The sequence below is a fragment of the Mytilus galloprovincialis genome, chromosome 11 (genome assembly GCF_965363235.1).
Source record: "Mytilus galloprovincialis chromosome 11, xbMytGall1.hap1.1, whole genome shotgun sequence".
Classification (NCBI taxonomy): Eukaryota; Metazoa; Mollusca; class Bivalvia; order Mytilida; family Mytilidae; genus Mytilus; species Mytilus galloprovincialis.
In genome coordinates, this window is record NC_134848.1 from 76,989,005 (window position 1) to 76,995,384 (window position 6,380).

Genomic DNA, 6,380 nt, shown 5'->3' on the forward strand with positions numbered 1-6,380 from the left:
AATTATAATGGTAACATACCTAAGTTAAGTCTCTATGAGATGAAACATTGAGATCATATCTGGGAACCAGTACGTAAAACAAAACAAAATGTATATGAATAATACATATCTCCCCAAAAGAGGCGTGGTTCGCGAAACAGCTGTATTTACAAAGTACAACATTTGATCAATTTGCAACACAAAATAACCAGTAATTACAATAAGGAGATGTTGTGTGACTCTCAATGTACAAATACCAACCATTGTTCAAAAGGGGGCTAACGTCAAAAAGGGAACATTTGAAATGTGTCGATCAAAGAGAAAGTGACAACGTCAAGGTAAAAAAATACGAGTACGAAACGATAGACAATTTTACAAAATATTCGATAGACAAATTAAGACTCACCAACACGAACCCGATTAAACAAAACAAGTCGACACGAAGAGGTGCACTGTTGGTTCCAATAGGAATGTCGATTGTCTGCCCGAAAAAAACCACGTAACAAATATGCTGTCAATCAAGATACAAAGTCTACAAAGATTATGTCTGTGCTTGATGAAGGTATATCCAGAAACGCGCTCAGTAGTCCGAACTTAGGTACTGACATGGTCTATAACAAACAGCCTTAAATTGCCTCTTGTGGAAAGTAATCTCATTGGCAATCATACCACATCTTCTTTTTTTTTTATTTCAAACACCATTAACAGTTCATGTTTTGAATACGGCAACCATGCATCTACGAAAACAACATCACTCAATCAACAAAATATCCATAATTCAGAATTGGCCTTTTCATAATTTTCACCCGTATTTCGGCATTTAGGTCGTCCGTAACCCATATAATGGTCATTGCAAAACAATGGACATGTTATATCTATAAATATGGGATGAAGAACAGCAAAGGTACCGTGAAAATAAAAAACAACAAAACATAACGTTGAGTATTTTGATATTTAATAAATCGAAATAACGATATATTTTATCGATATAACGATATATTTTTTATCGAGATCTGATGTAAAACGGTAATGTTTTATCGTAATCTCGAATTTAAATAAATATTTTCTAATTTTTTGTGTACCCTCTCCTCTTACGGCTTCCGTAATAATTTGATTACAAGGAGAAACATATTACAATTAAACAAATACCGCTCTATTTCGTGCCTCTCTCCCTATCCTTACCTCACCTCTCTCTGTCGGTCTCTCTCTCTTTCTCTCTCCATGTCTTTTACAAGAGGCTACGCACGTATGGTTGTATTCATTGTAAAACTAACAAATACCACACCCCGTATAATGCGGATACAAGTGAATCCGGACGTTGACGCGTTCGAAGCGATAATCCGGACAACATTTGGGATGACAACAATTTCGAATGCCTCTCTAGAACTTGTTTGAGTATATATAAATATGTCAATGTGCAAGTTAGTTTATTTATTTAATGTTACAGTTGTTGCAAGTTTTAGATATTGCTTAGAACGTTTGATAAAACTGCTAGATGCAAAACGCACATACATGGTGCAATTTCATACGTGTTATAAGATAAGCAATGCTGAATATCTTTTTGTGCATACACTTTTACATATTAATACCTTAAGCAATAATAAATAACTATACATTGAATTACTACGTGCCTTCAAATGTTCCCTTGAACTCAAAATAAACGCAATATCATACTTCTTAAGTTTTCTCTTACTGTATCGTTCGTCACACCAAATGTGTCGAGTTCGTTGTGCGTTTTCAAATAATCACTGTACAGTTCGTTGACAAAAACCGTCATAAATCACTTTCTTATTAAGGTATTTGAGATGGCATCAACGACCCTTTTTCTGTTTGTTATTGTAAATTTGTATCTGTTAAATTAGTCGAAGTAGTTGAACATAACATATCAGTCATCCAAAGCCAAAATTACAATGTTTAACCAGTGTACATCTAATAGGAATGTTTCTATTGAAAATTGGGACTTTCGACGTTACTCCAGTTGAAATAAACTGTTAACAAATATATTCCAAAGGAAATAAAGTTTCAAAAAGTATAGTACTGCCAACAAAACAAGTTTAATTACTATTTTTTTTTCACAATTTGAGGCTCTTTCAAATGCCGATTTGGTCAAAATTCGCCTAAACAAAAGCAGGCACAGGAGCTCGTTGAACTTAGTTTGCCGATTGTCTTAGATGGCACTACAACTGTTTTGTTTACATATAGATCTGGTGTGTTTCGTATTATGTTGCTTAGATAATTTGTGTGTAGCACAGCACATTTTATACGCTTTTAAATAGACGAACACTATTCTTTGTAAGAGTTATCTACCTATTCACTGTTTATGATCTGTGTGCATCTTCTCAGTAACAAAAAAAAAATATCGACAAAACTATTTTTTCAAATTAATCGTTACATCCTCTGGAAATTTGGCTAATTTTGTTCGAAGTGAAATCAAAATTTTAGATGAGTTATCTGCCTTCAGCAAATAAATTTGTGGTTTTATTTTTGAAACACGTAAACAGTAAGCCGTTTGAAAAAAATGCACCAAACTTTTAGCCTCGCCATGATATACCAGTGGTAAGATTTTTTGGTCATGATTTTAGGGGTTCCTTGCCACTGGAACGGCACAATGAACAAAATGAACTAATTTTAGCTTCAAACTTTGCAGTTATTATGATGTACACATGCATCTTATTGTGATTTATGAATCATGGTTCGCCATCCTCAGACCCCCATTTTTTCTCGGATTTTTTCTTTTAGGAGATATCCCATTTCCGCATGAAACATTTAATTTTAAAAATGAAATCCTTCTTATAAACAAACGTCTGAAATAGAAATTCATCCCGGCAAAAATCGGCTCCAATTCTTGTGTTTATTCTGAAGAAAAATAGAAGAACGATTTGTTAGAATATTAAATAACAGCACTATGTGTGTGTGAATGCTTTGCACGACAATAGACAACCTGTACAATATATAGAATGAATCAAGAAAAAACGTTCCCGTCAGGTGCGGTTCGATTGATTGAGACATAAAGTTCAATGTTGTAAAAAAAATGCTCCTAAATTCTTAAATATACCTGAATTACTACAATTAAAATTCAAAGCATACAGTAAAACATAAAACTGTGCTCCCGTGAACATGTGAACGTAAGATGCATGCATGATCCATCATCAATGACCTGTAAGTAATAAAACCAATAATGATCGTGTTTCTCCGATCAAACACATGTGCTCTGTTCAACGGTCTCTCTTGAAAAAAATTCGTAGGTCAGAATATCGACTTTAAGTCCTAGGCCTCGATAAAAGATGGAACGTGCCATGCAATCAATCTATCAATCAACTATCCAACCAATCAATCAACTCGTCTATAAATCTGTTAAAAACGGATTCCAAGATCGCATTAGTTTCTTTTTCGCTTGTTCAAGGAGACCTTATCCCAGGGTTCAATTAGTATATTTGCCAACCAACCAACCAATCAATCAATTGGTTCAAATAGTAATCCATTCAACCAACCATCCAACCAACTAATCAATCAATTAATCAATCAAAAAATCAATTATTAATGTTTTGGAGGGGACAAACCATCTAACAATTGTTTTATAAACAGTTGATTTATATTTCATACATGTTTCTCGTTTTGCGTTTTTTAATGTAGCTTAGAACGTTGGTTTTCCCGTTCGAATGGTTTTGCACTTTTTATGTTGAGGCCCGTTTTAGCTTGTTGTTCGGTGTGAGCCATTGCTCCGTGTTGAAGGTCGTACCTTGATCTATAATTATTTACTTTCATAAATTGTTCTTTGGATGAATGGTATTCTAAGTGGCACTCATACCACATATTCCTATACCTATATTTACACCGTTACTTCTGCATATAGGCATGTATACCATGACATGTTTCTGAAATATCTATACACATTGATACAGTAGTCAAATCTTAGTTTATCATATAGTTTATGTTATTAGTGTATAGTGTACTTATACACATTAATGGTACTGTTTGGTTCTAAAATAGTACAACCCATACAAGTCTAATAACATTGACAATTTCAACCCATCAATTTTCAAGTTGTTTTTGTTGATAAGTGTCACTTTACCAACCGATTATTATACAAATAGCTTTAGGCATTTGTTTATATGCATGTTGGATATTAATGAAAACTGGCAGTATGTTGGAATGTTGATACATAATTTCAACATATGGAACAATATTACTAAGAATTACTTAAATTACTTAAATTACTGGAAATCAAATATACGTGGATACTATAATCGTATTTATTACGCCTTAATTACAAATCCTTTATCAAGACACAAGAAAGTAAAAAGAAGATGTTAGACAGCTTTCAAGGAAAAACGTAATGATATTAGTGGTAGTACACATTTCAACACTAGGTTACCCCATGGCTTTAAACAATGGGCGCTAAAGTACCATATTGTAAGCTAAACAGATCGCTACATGACAATATGTGAAGTCAATTAAATGTGTAATTCGCCCAGATAAGTTCGATCGGTAAGTCCGAGCGACGCATCCTAAATAGTATGATATTTTCTCATTTTAGCTGTTCATGTGGAGGGTAAGTATTGCAGATAAAACTTTGATCAGTATTTTTCTTCTGTTGCTTGACAGTACATTTCATGAATTAGTCATGCAAAGATGTAGAGATCGTAATAATAAAAGAATTAATATGACCTTTAAACGAATAACACGTTTGTATGTGCTTGCTACTTTCGATCAACAATGATTATGTAATCGTTAGTCAAATTACAACATTGGTCGCAACGAATATGCAGAGAACAGCAGTTTGCTGCAGTAATCTCTTTTAGTTTCTTTCTTAAGAGAAAACGAATGACAGAACTTGTACTCTCCAAGTGGGTCTCTTAGAGGACACTATTTTGTCTTTTTCTGTCTTATGTCTGTCTCTGTAACAAATCGCTTATATTTGAAAACATTGGTACGTTGTCATACTGAATACATACTTGTCGAACACAAAATACTTCAACACTTACATTAAATATATTAGATATATATATCAAATAAAGGCAACAGTAGTATCTGCTGTTTGATAGTCATACATGGATTTAACTTAAACAAATCTGGATCACAAACAAAAACCAAGAGAAACTCAGAAGTATAATATGTATAAGAGTAAAGCAACGGAACAATATAAACAACTAACAACTGTCGTGTTCTGTTAAAAAATAGTAAAATTGAGAATGGAAATGGAAATGGGGAAGTGCCAAATAAACAACAACCCGACCATAGAAACCAACCATAGTCTATAGTTCAACTTGTACTAGGGACTGAGGCAGTTCTTATTGAAGTTTGAATACATTGGAAGCTTTTACTTGTATGACTTCTGTTCAATAAGATAATTGAAAGCGAACACAATTCATAGTGTCTGTTGATTTAAGTCGTGCATAAATGCTTAGTTAAACAATAAACGAACAAAAGATTTTAATGAATTCAAAATAACAATTATTTTTATTTTTGCAGTTTGATGGACATAGTCCAGTAAAGAGACAATTAGAAACTAAACATTTGCTAGAAACAGAAATAATCCAGGAACTTTCTTCACATGAAATGAAAAATATCTACTGTTTTCTTTTTTAAATGCCTTTTTATTGTGACTTATGCAAAGATTCCAATTACATTCAAATGATGTTTTTGCATCAAAGTGAATAAACTGTTTTAAAGAATGGACTTCGTTGATAGAATGCTGTTTTGATCACGAACGTGTTATATCACACAGTTCTTTGGAATTGTCTTATATAACTAACTTTCAACTCTCACACTCTGATGTATACAGTTATTACACTATACATACATGTACTAATGGCTTAATATCCGTTGCTAAAAAAAGAAATTGGTTTCACTTTTCAAATAATTTTCCAAATTATCTGAATGTAAACTTCTCTTGAATTGAATTTCAAATGTACGTTTTGTTATGCGTTTACTTTTCTACATTGGCTAGGGTATAGGGGGAGGGTTGAGATCTCATAAACATGTTTAACCCCGCCGCATTTTAGCGCCTGCCCAATGTCAGGAGCCTCTGGTCTTTGTTAGTCTTGTATTATTTTAATTTTAGTTTCTTGTGTATAATTAGGAAATTAGTATGGCGTAGATTATCACTGAACTAGTTGATATTTGTTCAGGTGCCAGCTGAAGAACGCCTCCGGGTGCAGGAAGTTCTCGTTACATTGAAGACCAGTTATTGACCTTCTGTTGTTGTTTTTTTTTTATGGTCGGGTTGTTGTCTCTTTGATAAGTTCCCCATTTCTTTTCTCAATTTTATGCATGTAAAAACATTATTTTACATCGACTTAGTTTGAGATGATTAAATATGCACAGGGGAACTGTAAGTTATCGCTCAAAATATACAGAAAGTGGATTTGACATGTACAAATCTATCTCTCACGATGTAT